Source organism: Cotesia typhae, unplaced genomic scaffold (genome assembly GCF_013202065.1).
Source record: "Cotesia typhae breed Kobodo isofemale line unplaced genomic scaffold, CoteBio_Ctyphae contig_20, whole genome shotgun sequence".
NCBI lineage: Eukaryota > Metazoa > Arthropoda > Insecta > Hymenoptera > Braconidae > Cotesia > Cotesia typhae.
In genome coordinates this window covers 5,977,701-6,002,712 of record NW_027423725.1, presented here as the reverse complement: position 1 = coordinate 6,002,712, position 25,012 = coordinate 5,977,701, and the positions used below count along the sequence as shown (strand labels likewise).

Sequence of the window (25,012 nt, the reverse complement as noted above, 5' to 3'; positions counted from 1 at the left end):
CCCAAAAGACATTCCGACATCTCGTGTGTACTCTGCTACGATGTTGAGGGCCGTTTGTAGATGATCTTTGTTGGCACTGTATATCTTTAGATCATCCATAAACAGTTGGTGAGTGATCATGTATACTCGATCACTCGGTGGCCCCGCAGAGTACCCACGAGTTTTTCGGAGGGCAACAGATATTGGCAGCAGTGAGATGCAAAATAACAGAGGGCTCAGAGAATCTCCCTGAAAGACGCCTCTCTTGTACTGAACAGTTCCGGTTACGTGCAATGCATTTCCACTTCCTATGTGAAAACGCGTTCGCCAGAGCTGCATCGTACGTTGTATGCATCGCACTGTTTGGCGATTGATTCCGAGGCATTTGAGCAGATAGAGAATCAACTCATGTGAAGTTGAGTCAAATGCTTTACGGTAGTCAATCCAGGCCATGGACAGGTTGCGTTGGTAGTAGATTGCGTCTTGAATGACGCATTTATCTACCAACAAGTTGATCTTGCAACCTGACACGCCCTGTTTACTGCCACGTTGTTCGTATATCTGTTGCCACACAGGCTCTATCTCCCGCAAGATACGGTTATTTAAGATTTTTGTAAAAATCTTGTAAACCGCATTCAAGCAAGTGATAGGCCTGTAGTTCTTCGGGTCGGACAAGTCACCCTTTTTAGGGATGAGTACGGTTCGCCCTTCTACCAGCCAGTCTGGAATTGGTTCGTCGCCCTGAATGTATGATGTAAAAATCCGGGCCAGATGAGCATGTGTAGAAGAAAATTTCTTCCACCAGAAGATGTTTATGCCATCTGGACCCGGGGCAGCCCAGTTCTTGCTGCCATTCAGGGCTTTACGAACCTCTTGCACACTGACTGCAGGGCTCTCTTCGGCGATATCCTGCCGTCGGTGTTCTCGACAGAATGCCTCGAAGTCGTGCAGAGCTGGAGTATCCGGCTTATTATTATTATTATTATTATTATTATTATTATTATTATTATTAGTATTATTATTATTATCAATATCATTATTATCAATATCATTATTATCTTCATCATTAATATCGTCGTTGTCATTGATATTATTTTCTCTAATTTCTTCATTATTTATATCGTTGTCGATGACAATATTCTCGTCAATTGCTTCATCGACAAATTGTTGTGAACCTACTATTTTTTGTCTCTTCGTTCTACGTGTCGATCGGCCAATTTGAGCTTTTCTTCTTTTCGCCATAATTTCACTATTTTTACACAATTTATAAATATTTAATATTCGATTTATAAATACACTTATTATCACAAATGATAAATTAATATATATCTTATTAAAAAATAAATAAATATTATAACTAAAAATATAATGAATATACGTATCTTCTTTATGAACTGATTATAAACTTCTTCTTTATTCAACTAACCTTAAAATTATATTACGTTATTTTTATTTTTAAAAAAAGACGATCGATTAAATAACAGACTAACATAACCAAAGAAAACAAACGATAAAACAAAAGACTATCTATTTAATGACAGATTGATATAACCTATGAAAGATGAATAACCATGATAACGTCGTAAACTTAATCAGGGACTTATTTATTATTATTCATCCAGATGACGGATACTTTTATAGAAGAAATAACAGGTATAAAAATAATTAAATAGATAACGATAGATACATTACGTAAATTTACATTTATCGATTCAGTTTTCGTGGTTATATAGAAGAAATATATGGTTTTCAAACTTATGGAGAAAGAAATTACTACGTTTTTATTTTAACGGGAATGCATTCATATAATTATCTGTTTGCAGTTGAAAATGCTCCATTTCGTCATTGTTTAAGAATAAACAAATATCAAGTAATATCTAAGCAAAGTTCTACCGTCATTTAAATTATTTTTTTCTTCTCAATTTAATCATATCCATTTTGAATTTATATAAAAAAAAATTGATCATTAATATAGATTGTGACGATCTCAAATGCTGCGGATTTTGTTTGTCACTTCCCAACTATCAATGATCAATTTCTATCCGAATCAAAATTTAGAATATTCTTCGATCAAATCACTTTCTCAAATGAATTCATAGTTGAAGAGTTACCAATTCTTGCAATCCATAAGATGATTATTGAAGATGAAGATGAAGATTAAATATTATGTGTTAATATATTTATAAATTAATTACGGTATTAATTATTTATCAATGACAAACAAAATTTATTTAATTATTTGTATATATATATATATATATATATATATATATATATATATATATATATATATATTTTACGGCTGTGGACCGACATGTGCTTTATTGTACCGTATCTACCCTGTGTCCCATTACACGGCGGAACACAGTGACATGAGGAAACCACAGAGAATACTCACGCTAGTACAATCGGTGATAAGCAAATTTTCATTAATCACTAAAATTCTGCATTGTAGTGATCAATGAGCCTTTAACTTATACCTAACAACAATGATGTTCAGGCAGGCCAATCGTATTCTTAAGAAGATCACCCATCAAAGTACTAACCACTCTAAAAACTGCATAGATTGGGTGATCAACTGAATCATACGCCAGCTGCATAGCTATCACTGCTGCACTTATCTTAAATAATCTTATTACAATTACAATAATAAACATTAATATTTTTTTAAAAATAGAGAAGGTAGCTTGAAAATGAACCGAAATTTAGAGCTAAATGTACGTCAATGTAGATCAATAATATTATTTTCTGGACATTTTCTAACTTCCTTCTTTATTTTTTTAATCGTTTATCTTCCTTTATTTTTTCAATCTCCATTTTTCCCTTGTTCCTCCGTTCTTCTCCTTATCCACTTCTTCACCTACTCTTCCTTCTATGATTTCTTCGTCTTCTATCTCAGTTGATTCCGTCGCGATGTTTTTTTCATCTGATGGGGCTGTATTAAAATTAAATTAATTTATTATGTTTTATATAAATATCTCAATTAACAAATAGAAAATTACTTATTAATTTCCACTCCTGCTGTTGTTTAGCCTGTTTAACCAAACGCATCATTCGTTCTTGTTCTTTTCTCTCAAAGTAAGTTCGTATTTCTTGAAAGTATAATAAAGCGTTGTAAATTCCGTCAATTAACGATTTCTAGACAAATTCAAATAATTTTTATTACATTTATAATTAACTCTTGAACTTTATCATCACTTTATTTTATTTTTTATGCACATTTACCTCTCTAATCTCTGCAAAGGAAAATTCACTTATATTATCGTATTCTTCAAAGCAACCAATCCCTTCATGGAATCTTCTGTCACTTAAAGTGATTCGGACTGTTGTGAAATATCCAATATAAGACTTTCTTGATTCTTTTGATAGTTAATGTCGAATTATTAATAAAAATTTGTAATTTACAATTTAATTATATATCAATATATTTTACAAATCATTACTTACCTAAAGTTTGAGCTTTTATTTCATGAGACCAGTTTTTAGAACCAAACACATAGTCAGCACACAAACATAAACTTTCAATACTTTCTCTGTCGGACATTTTTATTTCACTTCTCAACCGCTTATGAACTGACGTTTTATCATAAGATTAATTAGGTTATATAAAAACAAATGAAATTAATTAAATAAAAAAACAATTAACTTTAACCTTTTCTATTTAAACAGTAAAAAAATAATCATTTGGAGTCTGTAGAAGTTACAGTTTGGAAATAGAAATTTCACATTTTAACACCCACCACCGGAAACTTTTTCAGCGGTGAGTTGTTGTAAGATCTGCTCTTAGATTATTTCTGCATCACATATAGATGACTCTAGCTAAATTTGGAGTTTGTAGGAGTTATGGCTTAAAAAATAAAAATTTTCATTGTTAAACCACCCCCGCAACCCCCTGTGGGGTGAGCTACCGTAAAATTCGTTCATAGACTATTTCTACATCTCTTACAGAAGATTCCTACCAAATTTGGAATATATAGGAGCTATAGTTTAAAAACGGGAATTGTTCATTGTTAACGCCCCCGCAATCCCCTTTGGGGGATGAATTTCTCAAAATCCGTTTTTAGTTGACCTCTACATAACGAAAGTAATATTCCTACCAAGTTTCACTTTTCTAAGTCCTATAGTTCCCGAGATTTCGTGATGAGAAACTATAGAAATTGGAATACTTCGATTATCATCGAAATTTTTAACGTTTTAGCAGACTTTTTTAAAATTTTCTTACCTATAAACATTCTCCTGACAATTCTGAAGACAACAAAAAAAAATTAACCCAATCGGTCCAGCCGTTCTCAAGTGATACTCGATCATAGATACGGCATTTTATTTTTATCAAAAAATGAGAGTGGGTGTGCAGGGGTGCGTGGGAGTTGGTGGGTGGATGCGTGAAAGTTTGTAAGTAGATTCTTAGCTGAATGTAAAAGAACATTATCCGTTTAGTAAACTCCGTTAAAATCCATGAAAACAAAAGAATCAAGAGAAAACGCGTGTCTTTTGTTTTTATTAGCGGGATAAATGTTCATAAAAGTAAAACAGCAATAAAAAAATGAAGGAACGTTAGAATTCTAAAAATAAATAGCCATAAACCATCTAGGAAAAATTTCGCATCGAATGGTGGTAGTTTCATGTCGATACGATCAGTGGTTTAGGCGTGCTTGAGCCTCAAACGAAGACCATTTTCATTATATATATATATATATATATATATATATATATATATATATATATATATATATATATATATATATATATATATACTATAACATAAGAATTTTTAAGGTCGCAGGCCCGTACGTTGGGCGTCAATTTATAACGCAAAATTTTTAAAGTTGATCCCGGTGTTCGATCGCTACAGTGTTCCCCGTTTCCAGACCTTGGCGGGAATCGCCAATTTATAATCGGGTTTTACTGGAACTTACTGCTTCCTAAAATTCTCAATTATACTTCGGTATCTTCCCAGTTTTTGGTTTCTGGTCTCAATAAAATTAGGGCGCCATGTCATTTTTAATCATTGGAATTACCAAACCAGTGAAAACGTAATCAGATAATTTTTATTCGCTAGGAATTATCAAACTAGCCAATAAACGTAAACGTAACCGGAAACACAAAACTTAACAAAATATAGACCAAATAACCAACAATCGGAAAGACAACGGAATACCTCGGGGTTGCTCAGTGTGCTGGCTTGTGGAGAGAGGGTGTGATTCGAGTAGAGAGTGGATCGATGATTGCAATGACTTTATTCGCAACACCAAAAATTTATGCTCAACAAAATCCTTATTTATTTAACCAAAACTTTAACCTAAATAACAAACTTGAACATAGCTGCGACAAAATTATCGGAACGGTATAACTAACAATAGGAAACGCTATAGTCATGTTACAGACTCTTACTCTTATAAAATTAAACAAATAAAATAAATAAATCTTAAAATAACAATCTCAAATAAATAAAATGAATCTAAACAAGTTGAACAATATTCTCAAATAAATCTATCAACGTACTATAGATTATTTCCAACATAAAAATATTCTATAGAATCGGCTATCTAATGTCTCATAACCAAGAACTCGATTATTAACGCTCAAATTACAATAAACAAAGCGATCTCATACCTGTTTGAAACAATGTCGATGCTGAGTAACTTTTATTTTATTTTTAACAACTTAATAAATCTGTAATTTTATCTGGAGCAAAAAATAAAAGACAAAAGACTGAAACCTTAACCTGGAACTGCAAACTCTACGTACATCCGATCACCTGAAGTGACCAGCGGTAACTCTCAAACGCGACTGTACTCTACGAAGTCCAAAACTCGACTGTTTTACGTGACTCACTCACAACTAAAATCTCTATAAACAACTAATTCCCAAATATTCTGAATCTTTAATCAAACCATTGACGCTCAGAGTACGGATATTCCTTTGGTGGATGCTCTCCAGGAACTGACTACGGCTGGGATCGAAACTCAAAACTCAAAACGTAAACGTAACATAAACAAAAGTGGATAATTTTTATTCGCTAGAAATTATCAAAACTAGCCAAAACGTAACCGAAAACTTAAACTGATCCCGTATGCTTTCGTTATGTCCCTCTATGTCGGAGCGCTGGCATCTCAACCAGACTTAGGCATTCCACCTGGGTCTCAAAGGGTTAGACTGGTGTCTAACGTCAAACGAGTCGGGTGACTTATAGTCCCGCTCCACGGCAACGCTGACTTACCTAGGTCCTCTGCAACCTCAAAAACCAAAACCAAAGATTCAGAACTCGAAACTCAAAACTCAAAATCTGAAACAAAACTCAAAACTCAAAATTCGAAACCCAAAACTCAAAACTCAAAATAACTCAATAAAGCCCTTAAATGACTTGACCTTGATATTTTTCACAACTTGACTCTAAAACTGACTCTACTCTTAAAAATTCTAAAATCTCAACTGTAACATTAATTCTCTAAATTCACTCTAAAATTATAAACTTCGTTACTCGGCATCAACACTCACTTAATTCACAAAACAATTTTCTTTAATCTTTAAAATTATATTTTCTATGGTATTTGGCCTTGAAATATCAGCTTAAAACTACAAAAATTCGTTGACGCTAGTGACGTTCATTTTTAATAGACCCCGGTCGTGAAAATAACGTCGCAATACATACAGCCGCACTGAAACTATCGCAGGGATAGACAGAAGAGTTTCGTAGGATCTAAAAAGAGGATCTATATAGAGGAGGTAAAATAAATTCACGCATGCCAAGACTGGATGTTGGTACTAGGATTAGGTGCTTGCCTGGGTATGTCGGACTTAAGAGTCAATATTATTTTGCATCAATACCGACTAAGCATCCTCTTCTTTCCTATCCACTTAGATGTTACGGGGAAGATTGGATCGGAAACGCGTTAGCGTTTCTTCAATCCAGTTCATGTTGCGTCTTACGACGCCTACTTCTGATTTCTACTGTTTACTGGTCCCTTTTTGAGGTACTTCTTTTTAAAAGCGCTGCGCGTAGGCTGCGACAGCTGACCAATTTTTAACTTCCCGCTAAGAAAATCGAAGATTTTCAAAAATCGGGAAGTTATTGTTTTCACCCCGTTTTGCCAAAATCGAGTTTTCATCAGATCTCGACGTTTTAAGGTCTCAGGAAACTTCCCTGACTACTCCCGCGATGCTGTCTGCCTGTATGTGTGCATGTGTGTGCATGTGTGTGTGTGTGTGTGTGTGTGTGTGTGTGTGTGTGTGTGTGTGTGTGTCTTATAACTTTTGAACGGCTTGACCGATCGGATCGAGATAGATAGCGATCTCATATGTATAATTGCTATTAAATTTCGTGAAAATTTGGATTTATTTGGTTTACTAGATTTTATGAAATCTCAAAAATAAAATTCTAAAACGATAGTTTTCTTGGAATAACTTCTAAACGTCTTCGCCGATCAAATTCTAAAAACTAATCCGCTCTCAAACTTGAAAAACAAAGTCAATTGCCACCAGCTTCGTCAAAATCAGTTAATTCGTTCCAGAGTTACCCCGAAAACGAAAAAATTCGAAAAAAATGTTTTTTTACAACTTCGACATTTCATTTCAGATCGTTTTTGATGAAACAGGATAATTATTAGAACTTAAAAAACCACGATGATCGCCGCCAAAAACGTGAAAACAGGTTAATCGTTTCGCAAGTTATCGGTGTAGAAAAGAAAACCGAAAAAAGTGTATTGTCGGTGTAACGGAGTGATCGTTACTCGTTGAAAACTTTTTATCAGCACGTAGTTAGTTATCGACGGATCACAGTGTACTGTGCTCTTAAACTCTTATAGTTATAGTTTGAGACTAGTTAGCAGGGCATCAAGGTTGAGGTGCTGACGTAGTGAGATTGGGGAGAGCAGAGTGAAGGAAGAAACTCACTAACAAAATTCTGAAGAGTTGTTGTGATTGAGCAGGCTAGCTGTAGAGCACGCGAAAAATTTCAATCCAGGTAATTATTTTCATTTCGCTCGACCAAAGTGGAACGAAGCAATGAAACTTTATTAATTTAATGCTTGCTAGGCGATTATGTCAGTTTACTTGAATTAAGCTTAACTTTGTAATAAGTGCTAATTTGCGGTTACAGGAAAAATAATTATTAAAGCATACGAGACGCGGTGAACGAAGTTTTTGCCGCCAACCAAATACATCTCACCGAGAGAAAATCAATATCAGCACCTGAGACAAGGAGTTGCAGCTCATCAAAGGAGTGCACACAAAATTTACAAAAAGGCTCCAGGTACAAATACCATATCTAAATCATTTCTCGGGTGTGCGGTATCAGCCAGGCCGTCATGTTGGCTGAAGGTCATCGCCATTTCACGCTCGGTTACAATCATAGTTTAGAATAAAATTCAAAATATATTTATCATAATTATAAAATAAAGTCCGAGTAGTTTAAGAATAAAATTGAGAACAATTTAGTATAGGTCCAGAATGAAAATTAAGAATGAATTTAAGAACAAGTAAGAAATAAGTTACTAAATTATTAATTAGTAATACCTGGAATGTTTTCGGGTTATTAATTAAATACGTAGGCAGAGTCTAGATTAATTTAACTAGGAATTATTTTAGTTCGTTAGTTTATGATTTCGGTGCCACGTGAACAATTGCTCTCTGAAAATTTAGTCCGAGTAAAAATTAGTTTAATCTTGTGTAGATTAAAATGAGTAAAATACCTTAGTAAAAGTTTTAGTAAAATTTGTGGAATAAAAAAATATTCAAAATCAAGATAAATAATTCAGACTAAATTTTAATCGTGTTAAAATTTTTGAAAGTAAAATTAGAATCTAGAAATCTTTATTAAAATTTGTTCTCAAAATTAATTAGCTAAAAGTAGTAAATAAAACACTGGTAAATTTTGTCAGAAAAAAAATCGAGAAAAGTTTGAGAGAGAGAGAGAGAGAGAGAGAGAGAGAGAGAGAGAGAGAGAGAGAGAGAGAGAGAGAGAGAGAGAGAGAGAGAGAGAGAGAGAGAGAGAGAGAGAGAGAGAGAGAGAGAGAGAGAGAGAGAGAGAGAGAGAGAGAGAGAGTCAGCCATCTTATCTCGCTCTAAAACTTTGAGTAGAGGACACTCAAGGTTGAGACTAAAATCTTAGCCCACTGTGAAATAAAATGAAAGAACTTGAAATAAATTCTAAGTTCTTAAACAATATAAAATCAAGTGATATAAAATAATGTAGTTGAAATAAAATTTACTCAGTTATTCAGAGACAATTGGAATAATCTAAGCTAAGATAAATTAAGTAAGACAGGTGATATTTTCTTGATTTTCATAATAAGTCAAGTAATATGATTGATAAAATTCTGGTAAAATAAAATTTACAAAAGTAAATTCATTGAAAATTCATTTGCGAATTCTCGGATACAACGTACACATTGCTGGCAGATTAATAAGACCTTTGTCTTCAGATTTTGATTTATTATTATTCTCATTTTTACTTGTATATATTGGGCTCATTTTTACAAGGCTGAGTAGATGGTAGTTGCCGCTTAACGACTGTGCCGCGGTCTTGTGGATATACTGTATTTATTGGACCAGCGCATCCATTTCACTACATTATTATCAACACACGTATTATCAACGTTCTCCATTATTATCAACACACACATATTATCAACGTTTTTCTTATAATTACATCCTTATTCTTTACACTTTCAAATTTTCGCACATATCTTTATTGTCAATGTAGCTGTGGATCGACTTGTGCTTTCTGTGCTGCATTTACCCTATTGTGCCCCGGAAAATGTAGTGGACTTAGAACAGTCGCGAATCAGACGGGCCCGAGGTATAAAAGGGCCGGCTTTTGAGCCAGTGGCGCTTTTCAGCAAGTAAGGCTTTTGGTCGATGATTTCGAAGTCGTTTCGAGTGTGAAGAAATGACAGTGGCCTGTTGCTGAAGTTTTTGAGCCGATGCATTTTGCTTTTGGGAAGACCAATGTGTGAACGAGTAGTGTTCACTGTGGAGATCATCACTGGAGGCCAACACACCGATTGAATCCGGCGAGACCTCCTAGTTGCTGATGGCACCATTTCATTGAATACCAGTCACCATGGGAGAATCGGAAAAATTTTGTCTCAGGTATTTTAACAATTATTTTAGGCCAAATTCTAATTTGGTAAATTAAAAGTGTAATAGGGTGTTGGGCTAAATTTTATTAATTCAGTTAATAAATTTTATAAATTAGTTTGGCTAAGGAATTTAGTTAAGAAATTTAATTAATTAATTTAGTTAAGGAATTTAGTAATGAACTAAATTAGTGAATCGGTATTTTGTATTGAATAAATGCTGATGTTAAATTTTGTGAGTTATGAGAGTGTGCAAATCCAAAAATTTAGTTGATGAGTAATTAGGAGAATTGTAGTAATAAGTAAAATTGTGAATTAAGTTAGCGTCTGGGGGAAGAGTTTTACATGAAATTAAGTGAGTGTGTGTCAGTACAGTGCTGTCTCGGTATTCATGGTTTCTTCCTCTGTTTCTTAGACAGTCACAGGGTACAACGGAATAAGTTAGGGAACCGCGTGAAAATCGGTTTATTCATTCAAAAGTTATTGCGGTTTAAAAATTCAAAAAGTAGTGTCTTATTAAATTTCTATGAGACTTTTGAGCTCGAAGAGCTCAAAAATATAGGAAACCAATCTCTTTGAGCTCGAAGAGCTCAAAAACATTGTAATATGTTGAATTGAGCGCTTAGGTACAGAGTTGGCGGGAAGTTGCAGGGATGGCTTTTAGGGTCAACCGTTTCCCTTATTTTTTTATTCATTGATCAACTCCAAAATCTAATCATCTCTTAACCTTAAAAAATCACTTCGATTGTCGCTAATCCAGTCAAAATCGATTGATTAATTCGAGAGATATCGTGAACAAAAGAAAACCGAAGAAAGTGTTTTTTTTTTTTTTATAACCGACATTTCTTGTCAGGTCGTTAGTGATAATTGAAAATAATTATTGAAGTTTAAGAAATTGCATCGATTACCGTCATAAAACATGAAAATCGGTCAATTGGTTTGAGTTGAGAGATATCGTTGACAAAAAATTTGAGAAAGTGTTTTTTTTATCATAACTCCGACAATAAATATCGGATCGTTTTCGATGAAATGGAACCAGTAGTAGAACTTATAGATTCGCGTCGATCGCTATCAACAAGGTGTAAATCGGTTGATTGGTTCAAGAGATATCGATGACGACATATTTGGGAACAAGTGTTCTTTTTAACATAACTCCAACATTTGTAATCGGATCGCTTCTGATGGAGGAATATAACTATAAAAGCTCAAAAAATCACACTGATCGCCTCCAAGAACGTCAAAATCGATTGATTGGCTCAAAAGATATCGTGGAAAATTTGGTAACAAGTGTCTTTAACTTGCGGCTAAGAAAATCGAAGATTGACAAAAATGAAGAACTTATAGTCCACTGACTTTACTCTTACCCGTTGTGGTAAGTAATTTGCTAGTGGAGTTTTATTGTTCCATCTTATGCGAAAAAATTCGTAGATTACGAAAATAATAATTAGAAAGTTGTAATCCCCCGGGTTTTTTGAATAAATAAAAAAATAACACTCCGGTCGCTGAGACACGGTATATTTTCTTCAAATATCTTATTTATATTAATGTAAAGCCCTATTAAAATTATAAATAAACTAAAGGGCGAACAATTCTGAATGTGAATAAATAAAAATGAACCCTCTAAAGTATATTATTGTTACGTCCAAATCAATAACTTGCATTTAAACAAATACGTCAGCAGTATTTATTTTTTCTTGACAATAAATTTTATCTGCGTTGTGTATTCTCTAAAATTATTTCGAAATCTTAACTAAATACAATCGAAATTTTAAAAAAACCCTTTATGATAACGAACCCCTATAATTTTAAAATTTACCTAGAAACATTTACTATCATAAAACTAATCATAAATACTCCTAAACAAATAGAAACAAAAAAAAACACATTAAAAATAAGTTACCTAAATGCATTTTTCTTGGAGACGTTAACATAATGAATAACCCAAGAAAAACGCATTGGATTTTTTTTATCTTAATTCTCTAGGGTAATTAAATATCCATAAAGAGTCCCAAACAAATAGAACTAAGTACCTATGACTCTTTGGAGTTTTAAAGTAATTTGTAAGCCTAACAGATGTACTTTTAAGATAACTAAAATTTTTCTTTATCACTTACGACAAACAAAATTTTATTACAGCACGACAGCTATTTAAAAATAATATTTGAAACTTAACGAAAATTAACCATAGAAAGAACATTAACATTCTATAAATAAATTATCTCTTTTATCAAAATAACTTATACTGATTTCAAAAATCAAATCAATTCTGAATTAAATGAGATGATACCAATAGAAAATTGTAACTTCGAAATATTAATCAAATTATCAATTTAAATTTACATCTGAATTATTTAAATAAGAATAGACAACCACGTGTTTATTAAAATCAATGGTTCGTAATAATTTTATTCAATAGGAAAATATTTTAATTGTAATGTTATAACTACATAAATTTATCATAGGAAATAGGATGGAAATTATTAACATAATTCTTAAATATTTAAATAATAAAATTGTAAAACATAGATTATGAATGAAGCGAACTAACTATTAAGCGAATTAAACAATTAGCGATATTACTAATGATAATAAATTTAAATAATTTTTTATAAACTAGAAGGACAAAATGTACATGCCAGCGTATGTGTGAGTGCGCACGCACATAGGCTAGTATCGGGCGGGACTCAGTCGCTTTCCCTACGGAAAATGCAATGGGGCAGGGAACGGACCCCGGGAAACTGTTTCCTGATTGGACACAGTTTTCCCCCAAAAAAACCCAAAGTCCGAACTCGAACGATCGATAAAAGGGGCCTTGTTCACAAAAACGTTAGTAATTTTTCCTGTTCAGTCCCAGAAGCTACAAGTGTACACACACTTTCCTGTAACAAGTGTCCACACACTTTCCTGTAACAAGTGTTCACACACTTTCCTATAACAAGTGTCCTCACACTTTTATTATCCACGTTAGTCCTCACTAACTTCTAGTGTCAACACACTTCCTTATTATCCACGTTAGTTCACACTAACCAGTTCACGAATATCCTGATATTTCCAATTTTCGATTAATAATTTTTCATTAGTGAATTTAAATTAAGTTTGTATTGTAAAGTTTAGAATCAGTGAAATTAATAAGTTGCAAATCAGGTACCAAAAATCATACTGTATCATATTTTTGTTAAGATTTCCAACCATAAGAATTCTTGTAAATTTGTTTGTGTTTATAATTTTTCTTCACATTTGTAATTTTAAATATTCAATATAATCATAATTAAAATATACACAAATTCTCATTCATTTAATCACAAAAATCCAATATTTAACACGTTCCCGGTCTATAGGCGGAAAAGCTTGGGCCGAAAATAATTTAATTTATTTAGTCCAAATTTGGACGTAACAAATTGGCGCTCGAACAGGGACAGTTGTGTATTGGATTTTTCAGAAATTTTAATATATCGAGTAAATTTCATAATAGGTCGGAAATCTAAGTAAATAGTATGTGTTTATGCACGTTTATTCTACAAATCAGTTGTGAACCTTTGAATATTCCCACAATTCGGACCTTATTATCCACACGTATGGCGCGATAGAAAACGTGAAAATTAAATGTCTGATGACGACGAGTCGAACCCATATTTCCTAAGAAAACACGGGAGTGCTCCATACGCGGCGGGTCTTCCAGCTAAATCTAGGAAACCGAGATTTCAATTTACAAGTCCTCCGGGCATCGATCGAACCGTAGACTCAGGAGTCGGGAAATCACTTTACAATCCCGAAATCTCCTCGGACGAAGATGATACGTATTCTCAGGGATCAGGACCAGCCGATTTAAGGGACAACACTCTTGTGGATCCGAGAAATCCGGCCCAACGATCTAGCGAAGATAACCTTCGACCTACCGAACAAATCAACGTGCAAGTAAGTAATCAAACCCTTCCCCAATTGCCAACCCAGACAACATATTACCCGTAATAGTCGCTCCAGCCATCGACGAAATGGCACTTGCACCAAATCAAAATATATCGTTAAACGACGCTCTGTCATTTGTCCCGAAATTTGAGGGAAATCCGGGAGAATTACTAGACTTTCTCAGGTGTTGTGACGAAGCCAAATCGGTATTACCCGATGAGGCTGAAGGCAACTTGACTAAGCTAATCTATGGCGGTAAACTCGGGGCGAAGGTAAAGGCCTCGACTAACGCGACCATCCCGGCAACCATCGCGGAATTATCCGAAAACTTAAAAGCGATCTATGTACCGACAAAATCCCTGTTTCAGCTACAGGGTGATTTAGGCCGTATGTTCCAAAAAGAAGGGGAACCCGTGGTAGACTTTGTGACTAGGCTACGGAAAAAGGGGCGTGAAATAGTCGAGGTTTATCGAAATGACAACCCCAGATTAACCGCCGAACAACTTGAGGATTTCAAAAATAAAATAGATTCTTCAATTGCAACGTGCTTTTCACACAATCTGATCAACGAGATCGATCAACGTATGCCGGTCTGTCAAAACGTGGATGAGGCGCTGACAACCGCAATAAAAATAGAAAAAAAATTAAACGCGCGGCGGGAATTACGACGTGATCAAACCGCGGAAAAAAGAAAGGAGTCCGCGAAAATCGAACCACATACTCAAAAAGGTGGAAAACCCGTTAACTACGTTGCGGAACCACAGAATAACCCGACGACAAACACAAACCTAAAGTTCAATCGGTATAACAATAAAAAATTAATAACGACACGTGCCGAAAGTGCAACAAACCAGGCCATTTCGCGAGAAATTGCCCGGAAAACTCGTGTCAAATCTGTTTTCAAAAGGGACACACGGCGGGAAACTGTCCAAAAATTACTAATACCCCGAATCAAAACCGATACTCCAACGTACGGTGTCAGTTATGCGGGAAAATGGGACATTCCGCTAGGTATTGCGATCTCAACCCTGTCGCGAAATTCAGTCCCAATCAGCCAATAAATCCAAACAGGGCATCGAATAATGCGGGCAAATACTGTTCTCTTCATAAGACGAACTCTCACGACGCCAAGGAGTGCAGAACACGCCAACAAATTTTTAACAACTCCCCGACGACGTCTTTTCCTCAGGACGCGGGGAAAAACAATCGGCCGTCACCCAACGTGAACGTGACACAAGAAGTGACGTTCGACGGAGACTCGGAATAAATAAGGTTAATGTAAATTTAGATCCGGATAATTTGCGTTACGCCATCGTAGGTAGATTATCCGGAGAAGGAGACGTTATTATGATGCTCGACTCTGGGGCTACCCCCAATTTAATTAAGCGTAGATTCATAAGAAATAATAATAAAATAGATGTAAGTAATATTATTGAAATACAGGGGATCGCAAATGACCCGATTTCGACGTTAGGTAGCGTAAACGTTAAACTCTTTGGAAAAAGCACCATATGTCATGTGGTCCCGGACGATTTAGCAATACCTCATGCGGGTTTAGTAGGATCAGAATTTTTTATTACCCACGGGGCAAAAATCGATTACAAACACCAAGTGTTGGAAATCGATGATTACAAATACCCCTTTAGGAAACCTAATCGAGTAGAGAATGGAGTTATGTACCTTCCGGGCCGGAGCGAGTCCACCTTCTTCGTGAACATAGCAAATCCCGATCTGAAAGAGGGTTTCATTCCCAAATTAAAAATTTGCAAAGGGGTTTTTGCGGGAAATTGTATGGTTTCTATTAAAAACGGTCGCGCTTATCTGCAAGTATATAATACCACCGAGAACGAAATAGGGGTAAAAATCCCTACTCTTACCGTGAGGGAGATACAAGAGAAACGCGAATGTACACCCATGGATCCAATAATCGAACCCACTGACATACACAAAAGCCTTGGAATCACCAAGCGAATATTTTCCGTAATGACTGACTTTCAAAATGACGAACGGTTCGCTAAGATTAAGTCGTTACTCCGTCTGGACTATCTAGATTACAACGAAAAAATACACGTTGAACGACTTGTAAAAAAATATGCAGATCGGTTTCATATCCCGGGGGAACCCTTAAGTTCCTCCAACAATTATCAGCACCGAATTCCCACACACAGCGACAGACCGATCACTGTAAAACAATACAGGATTCCGCGCGCTCTTAAATCCGAACTGGATAAATATGTCAAAGACGGACTCGACACAGATATCTTACAACCTTCGGAATCTCCGTATAACAGTCCAGTCTGGATAGTTCCCAAGAAGACAGACTCTCAGGGGAACAAAAGATGGCGTGTTGTAATAGATTTCCGGTTATTAAACGAAGAAACCATCACTGACGCATACCCTCTACCTAATATCACAGATATATTGGATCAATTGGGAGAGTCCACGTACTTCTCAGTTTTCGACCTAGCGTCCGGTTATAACCAAATAGAGATGGACCCACGGGACCGCCACAAAACGGCGTTTTCGACTCCTCAAGGACATTGGGAGTACCTTCGAATACCCTTCGGTTTAAAAAACGCTCCCGCAACATTCCAACGATTAATGGACTCGGTATTAACGGGATTGCAGGGAACGTCCTTATTTGTGTATTTAGATGACATCATCGTATTTGCTCGTAATCTGGAAGAGCATGATCGGAAACTAAATGATCTAATACTCCGTTTGAGACAAGCCAATCTTAAATTGCAGCCAGATAAATGCGAGTTTCTAAGACCCGAAGTAAACTACCTTGGTCACGTGATTAGTAGAGAAGGTTTTAAACCTGACCCTACAAAATTGATATCAGTCCGAAATTTTCCTGTACCAAAAACGCAGAGAAATATCCGGGAATTCTTAGGATTAACCGGTTATTATCGACGATTTATCAAAGGTTATTCCTCAATCGCTAAACCCTTAACCCGGTTACTGGAAAAAGAGGTAGAGTTTAGTTGGACTGATACTGCTCAGTCCGCGTTCGATAAACTTAAGGAAGCTTTATGCACAGCACCGATCCTACAGTACCCAGATTTCGAAAAATCCTTTATTATAACCACCGACGCGTCAGGATTCGCTATCGGGGCAGTTTTGTCACAAGGTGAAGTTGGGAAAGATCAGCCTGTCGCATATTACTCCCGCGTCCTCCGGGGGCCCGAATTGCGTTACGATACATATGAGAAGGAAGCGCTTGCAATCGTTCAAGCTGTCAAGCACTTCCGACCCTATGTATATATGAGGAAATTCACAGTAGTCACCGATCACAAACCACTAGTTTGGTTCAAGACTGCTAAAGACGGGAACGCGCGAATTCTTAAATGGCGATTACGTTTGGCAGAATACGATTATAACGTAATTTATAAACCGGGTAAAATTAATTTAAACGCTGACGCATTATCTAGGAACCCCGCAGAAAGGGTGAATGTGACTACCCGTGCGCAAAGGGCAAGGGAAGAACTACAAGATATCCCCAGAACGTCCAATACAGAAAATCCGAACACTTCTACACGGTCCAATACAGAAGTTCCTAACACTTCTACACGGTCAAACACAGAAGTTCTGGACACCTCCACATGGGCCAAGAATGGAGTTTCTAACACTCCAGATGATCGTCGGGAAACACTCCTTCGAAAAAGGGGTAGACCTCCAAAAAAACGCGAAATCTTTAGCAGAACAACTGATCCGGTCGACCCTAAGGAATCCAACGCGTCCTCAGAAGATAATTCATCCTCCGACGACTCAGATTATGAGTACGACTCAAAAAACGCTAATAACCACGGACAGAACATTATCACAATAAAAGATTTATTCCAGTATCGGGTAGATAATTTAGTTTATTTCCTACGTGAGGATGGTACTCCTTGTGATGAGGGTTCCAGAGCTCTACGAACTCTAAACAAACTACCTACAATCGGGTTCATGGACACCGGACGGGTGTATTGGACCAAACGGGGAACGAAAAACTATTTCGGTCTAATTATAGGCAATATTAATGGGGAATCAGCAATACGCGTTAAATGTAACATTGCCAAGTGTCTGGTAAAATTAAAAGGGATCTCAAGGGATAAGAAAATTAATTCCCTGTCGATGGCATTTTCAGAAAACATTGAGAATGTTCCATGGGCAGAAATCCTCCCATTGATTTACGAAATTTATGAAACAGAACCAATAAAAATAATAATCTGTCTCGGAACCATACGGTACGTTCCTCCAGAAGAACGCGACTCCATATTCTTTGAAGCTCACGCGTCGCCTATCGGCGGACATAAAGGAGTTTCTAAAACCTTCAATCGAATTCGTACAGACTATTTCTGGGAGAATCTCAAAACAGACATACAACGGCGCGTCCAACAGTGTTTGGAATGTCAATTAAAAAAATTGGTTCGTATCAAGACGCGACAACCGATGCTTATCACCGATACACCCGGAACGGTGTTCGACAAAATCGCGATGGACATCGTAGGTCCTTTACCCCGCACCACACGGGATAGCGAATATATCTTAACTGTCCAAGATCAACTATCCAAATTTTGTATCGCGGTCCCATTGCAGGACATGTTAGCTACGACGGTCGCGGACAAATTTATTAAAAATGTAATCTGCACATTCGGAGCACCCAAGGTTCTCTTAACCGATCAAGGCAGGAACTTTATTAGCACGTTTATGCAGCGCATAAGCAAAAGGTTCCGAATAAAGAAAATTCAAACGACCGCTTTCCGACCCCAATCAAACGGTTCATTGGAACGCTCCCACCACGTATTAGGAGAATACTTAAAACAATTCGTCAATAAAGATAACGAATGGGATGATTGGCTCGAATTAGCCATGTTCTCTTATAATACGTGTGTCCATGAAGGGACAAATTTCACCCCTTACGAGTTAGTATTCGGAAAACCCGCTCGAGTACCCACCAATGAACCGTTGTACGAGCTCGATGGTTTACCCACATATAATGATTACATTGTTAAACTGGTGAAGAGGTTAACCATCATCCGCAATTTAGCTCGCGAAAATTTAATACACTCCAAGGAAAAGTCCAAGGAGTTGTATGACCGAAAGTTAAAACCGGTAGAGTTCGAGGTTGAAGATAATGTCTTTCTTTTGAAGGGCCCAAAACCTCACAAGTTCGGGGACCATTATGACGATCCATATAAAATCGAGGATGTACTTCATAATGGAAATATTAGAATCAAAATTGGTAATAAAACCAAGATAGTACACCCAAATCGTTTAAAGAAAACAAAAATCAAAGTTTCACAACCTAAGGCTAAGGGTACTAAAGTCGTGGATCCTGACCCCGACTTTAGGCCGTAATTATTTTTCTTTTTCAGAATCATGAACCCCACTATCCTTCTAATAATAACATTATGCTGGGGACCAACAGCAGCAATCATAGGGTATGATTGCGGGAATAAAATTTTTAATCTGACCACCATCTCTTTGGTGGATATCGATGAGTGCGATCTAAACACCGAACAAATTGAAACGACGCTGCCCGAGATTGCACTACTACAGTTGAACAAGTATGAACATACTCCGATTATACAGTGTAAGATTGAAATCCACAGAGTGATCCATCACTGTGGATGGCAATCTTACAACTCGATCATAAGTAACGGCATTAATGAATGAATATATCTTTCTGATAAGCCGCGAGATGTGCCAAGTCGCGCACGACCATGGTACCTTGCGTATCGGAAACACTTTTATTGACGGGCTTTCTCCAAATATTACCGCGGTTCGGAGTATTACACTCGCGGGAAGCGTAAATAATAACGCGGATTGCACAAATGCCCAGTACAGTGACCCCTTTGGCACCGGGGACGACGTATTCGTTATCGGCACGGCTAAAATCACGTTGAAATCTCAATTGGGGCGCGTCAGGGTTATTGATGACAAAATTCATTTGCCATCAGGAACCCCTTGTAAATTACGTAAGGGATCTTGTATTGATTCCGTGGATGGGTATACTTTTTGGCATGCATTACCCCGAAGATATTGTAGTCTAGATACTTATACAACACTATACAGTGGTCGAGCCACTAAACTAAAAACTGAGAAAGAAACGGTATACTCGTTAAATGTAAGAGATACCAGTTTCTCCTCAAGTACGACTGGAACCGAGACCTCATGTGGAATCACGTTGATTAAAACTGAACATCCAAAATTATTTATAATCTGAAGTAAAGATTTAGAGACATTAAAACAAAATAATACACTAGTCACAAAAATTAAGGGATATAAAAAAAATTCCAAATTTTTTGGTGATTTTCAGCGAGCTGTAACTCCGAGGAAAATGATCGCACAGAAAAAAAAAAAAGCAAATTGTAGCTCCAAGTGTCTAGTTTTTAGATATGACCATGAAAATTTTTGTCATCGTCAGGTCTGGAGAAATCCTAAGAAAACTACTGAAAAAAATTTTTCGAAATTTTTTTCGTCTTAAAAAGGTCTACGGGCTTCAAAAAATTTTTCGATTGTTTCGTTTAAAAGCTCTTTAAGTAAATTTAATACCCTTTAATTTGACGTAATCAAAAAGCCTGTACGATAATTTGCCGCGGAGTTATCGTCAATCAAAGCAAAAAGTTTTTTTGACTTTGGAAATCAATAACTCTGGAAATAATGACCGTATAGGAAATCGAAGGAGGGTTTTGAAAACTACACAATATTCTCTATAAGAAAACGTAAACCGCTTTTGAAGAAAAAATTTTTTTGAATTGAAAACTCGGACTGAAAAAAGACAAAAATTCGCATAATTAAGGATATTTGGATAACTTGGTATAACTTTGGATAAAATGCATGAACGAAGGATATCGTTGGTAATTTTTAACTTCAAAGTGTCCCCTAAAATCCCTAAGAAATTCAAAGCGCTGCGATTTTTTGTTCATAGTGCCCAGAAGCTTCAAATTCTGTGTTTTCGCAAAAATCACCATTATGAGCAATTTTGTGATTTTTATTCATTTTTCCATTGAAAAAAATTTTTTTCAAAATTCTTTATTTTTTCGATCAAAGAGATTGATTTTTCAAGAAATTTGAAAAAAAAAAATTTCAATTTTTTCGAAAATTTTTTCGAAATTTTCTCAATTTTTTCGACTGTTGTTTTACCGCCGGCATTAGCGTTACCCAAAGCGTACCACGTGGAGGTTGCTTGGTCGGATTTACGCTTCTCACATACACACACGCGCGCGCGTGTGTGTGTGTGTGTGTGTGTGTGTGTGTGTGTGTGTGTGTGTGTTTGTCTGCGTGTTTGTCTGTTTGCAGCTGCCGAATGACCTCTGTACGCACGGCAGTAACTGCTCAGTACCGTGTATTGCCACCTCTGTTCCGAATCACAGCTCGTAAACGCTCTTGCATGTTGATGCATCGTCGAATATCACGTTGCGAAATTCCTTGCCAACAACGTAACAACGCTGGAGTCAACTGATGAAGATTGTGCAATTGCGGATAGTCTCGCCGCAATCGACGCCCAAGCATGTCCCAAACATGCTCAATTGGGTTCAAATCAGGACTCATCGCTGGATGATTAAGCGTTGTTACGTTGTTGGCGCGGAGAAAAGTTCGCGTACGAACTGCAGTGTGAGGACGAGCATTATCCTGCATCAAAATGAACCGTCTTGCCCCCATGCATGTGCGCATAGGCAGGACGTGTGGCTCCAGAATTTCGTCGACGTACCTATCGGCAGTCAACGTCCCACGAACGATGACCAACGGGGTTCTGGTATTGAAGGACACGCCTGCCCACACCATGACTGATCCACCATTGAAAGCTGTAACTGGTCTCGTAAAACTATCCCGATCTCGTTCTCTACGACGGCGCCAAACGAGAGATCGTCTATCGCTGCCATGAAGACAAAATCGAGATTCGTCAGTCCATAATACACTGGTCCACTGTCTACGACCCCAATGGTGATGATCATGAGCATAGGCCAATCGGGCTCGGCGATGTCGTGGAGTGAGCATAGGCACGCGATTTGCGCGTCTAGCGCGTAGTCCTTGCTCTCGAAAGCGATTTCGAACCGTCGATGCCGATATGTGTTGTTGGGGAGGACGTTGTCGACGATTGCGAAATTAATGAGCGATCGTGTGGGCATGCGCAGTAGGGTTTCGACGAGCTTCTCGAATGATAGCTCGATCATCACGCTCGGTAGTGATTCGTAGTCTACCTTGACCCGGACGACGATCGTAACCGGAGTCGCGTTAAATCGGGCATAGGCCCGACTGATAACGGACTGGCTCACTCCCATAGAAGCTGCTACTTCCACCTGACTGTAGCCCTCTTGAAGGAGGGTAACAATGCGAGCCACATCTGTGGCAGCTAAATGTCGACGAGGCATATCAAAAGGTGCTTATCAAAGAAAAGCTTACATAAAATTCACGTAAGGAATTTAGGCTAAAAAGAAAACGTAAAATTCAAGTTTTGTGTGAGGAAAATCCGAACTCCGCGGGGGTATATCAATTTGTTTTTATTGAATTTTTAAAATGAGATTTAAAACTAAGGCAGTTGTAGCGGACAGAAAAAATTGAGTTGATTTTTTTGACAATAGTGAAGCATTCTGAAGACGATAAAAAAAAATTAAAAAAAAAAATTTTGATAAAAAAGTTTCGAAAAAATTTTCGAAAAAATTGAAAATTTTTTTTTTTTTTTTTCAAATTTCTTGAAAAATCAATCTCTTTGATCGAAAATAAAGAATTTTGAAAAAAAAATTTTTTCAATGGAAAAATGAATAAAAATCACAAAATTGCTCATAATGGTGATTTTTGCGAAAACACAGAATTTGAAGCTTCTGGGCACTATGAACAAAAAATCGCAGCGCTTTGAATTTCTTAGGGATTTTAGGGGACACTTTGAAGTTAAAAATTACCAACGATATCCTTCGTTCATCCATTTTATCCAAAGTTATACCAAGTTATCCAAATATCCTTAATTATGCGAATTTTTGTCTTTTTTCAGTCCGAGTTTTCAATTCAAAAAAATTTTTTCTTCAAAAGCGGTTTACGTTTTCTTATAGAGAATATTGTGTAGTTTTCAAAACCCTCCTTCGATTTCCTATACGGTCATTATTTCCAGAGTTATTGATTTCCAAAGTCAAAAAAACTTTTTGCTTTGATTGACGATAACTCCGCGGCAAATTATCGTACAGGCTTTTTGATTACGTCAAATTAAAGGGTATTAAATTTACTTAAAGAGCTTTTAAACGAAACAATCGAAAAAATTTTTTTGAAGCCCGTAGACCTTTTTTAAGACGAAAAAAAATTTCGAAAAATTTTTTTTCAGTAGTTTTCTTAGGATTTCTCCAGACCTGACGATGACAAAAAATTTTCATGGTCATATCTAAAAACTAGACACTTGGAGCTACAATTTGCTTTTTTTTTTTTCTGTGCGATCATTTTCCTCGGAGTTACAGCTCGCTGAAAATCACCAAAAAATTTGGAATTTTTTTTATATCCCTTAATTTTTGTGACTAGTGTATAATAGGCCCAAATTCCGACAATTTGGACCTTTTTCTTTATGCAAACGCAAAATTTATATTTGTAGAAAGGTACATAAGGACTCAGGTCAAGTCGTTATATATTGATGTATTGTTAAAACGATGTAAGTTAGAAAAGGAAGTGTTGAAGAACACTCTCTCAATAGCGTCAACGCAACCCGACGAATTCGCCTTTCGGTACATGGAGGGACCCGGATATATGGCTGTGGTAGCGGGAGAAGTAGTACACATTGTCCAGTGTGTACCGGTCGAGGTCAAAATCCAACACAAGGAAATCTGTTATAACCGGATACCAGTCCAGCGAGGGAATCAAAGTCTGTTCCTCACCCCACGGACACACGTCATAACTAACTACGCCACTGAGATACCATGTAACTCCCCTCTGCTACACCACTACAAGTTGGGTAACACTTGGTATAAATTTATGCCAAAACCCGTCGAAACCTTGCCACCGAAGGTTTTGAAACCTAGCACTAGGATGAGTTGGAAGTATCAAAACACAGCCAACCTGGCCACGGGAGGAATCTACTCGGAGAAGGACCTAGATGCAATGAGAGGAAGGATAATGTTCCCCATGGAACAAACTGTAGTGATGGAGACCATGGCACAAACATTCACTAATCATGCTACGAGACATCCATCCTTGATCAACGCTCTCAACGAGGAAATTTTAGAACACTTAGCGGAAAGCGCTTGGTCCAAGACGTGGGGGAAATTTACTGGTTTCGGTACCACATGTGCCGGGATAATAGGAATCGTAATGTGTATCCAAACCATAAAGATAGTTGTAGACGCCGTGGTCCATGGGTATACCTTACACACGGTATATGGATGGTCCTTATATCTACTAGGAGCGGTTTGGGACTCGCTGACCCACCTTCTACTACACCTAGGTAGACAACAGCGGGCCCAGACAAAACCACCTTCGTCATTCACCGACCAAGGCGAGGAGAAAGGAGACGCGTCGGTACCCACTGCGCCAAAAATTTATCCCCCGATACCACAGCCTACCACATCAACTACTACTGAGGTTGCAGCAACTACAAGGACCTTCGTTTAATAGAATGTTCTTCAACACTCTTCTATTATGTAAATTAGTATCAGGTACACAAAAGAGATAAAATTTGACGTCGCACTCGTAATATAATCCCTATTCACTCGTGCTTCCGTCTAACAGCAGGGGTGTTACGTCCAAATCAATAACTTGCATTTAAACAAATACGTCAGCAGTATTTATTTTTTCTTGACAATAAATTTTATCTGCGTTGTGTATTCTCTAAAATTATTTCGAAATCTTAACTAAATACAATCGAAATTTAAAAAAAACCCTTTATGATAACGAACTCCTATAATTTTAAAATTTACCTAGAAACATTTTACTATCATAAAACTAAACATAAATACTCCTAAACTAATAGAAACAAAAAAAAACACATTAAAAATAAGTTACCTTAATGCATTTTTCTTGGAGACGTTAACATAAAGAATAACCCAAGAAAAACGCATTGGATTTTTTTTATCTTAATTCTC

The 25,012-nt window shown here is 36.7% G+C and overlaps 1 protein-coding gene and 1 pseudogene across 3 annotated transcripts in view; one reads left to right on the top strand and one right to left on the bottom strand.

The window, feature by feature from the left end:
- Syt7 (Synaptotagmin 7) overlaps positions 1 to 25,012 on the bottom strand; it is a 335,513-nt gene that overhangs the window by 294,622 nt on the left and 15,879 nt on the right. The window lies entirely within an intron of this gene.
- LOC141538241 (uncharacterized) lies at positions 19,332 to 24,542 on the top strand (annotated as a pseudogene).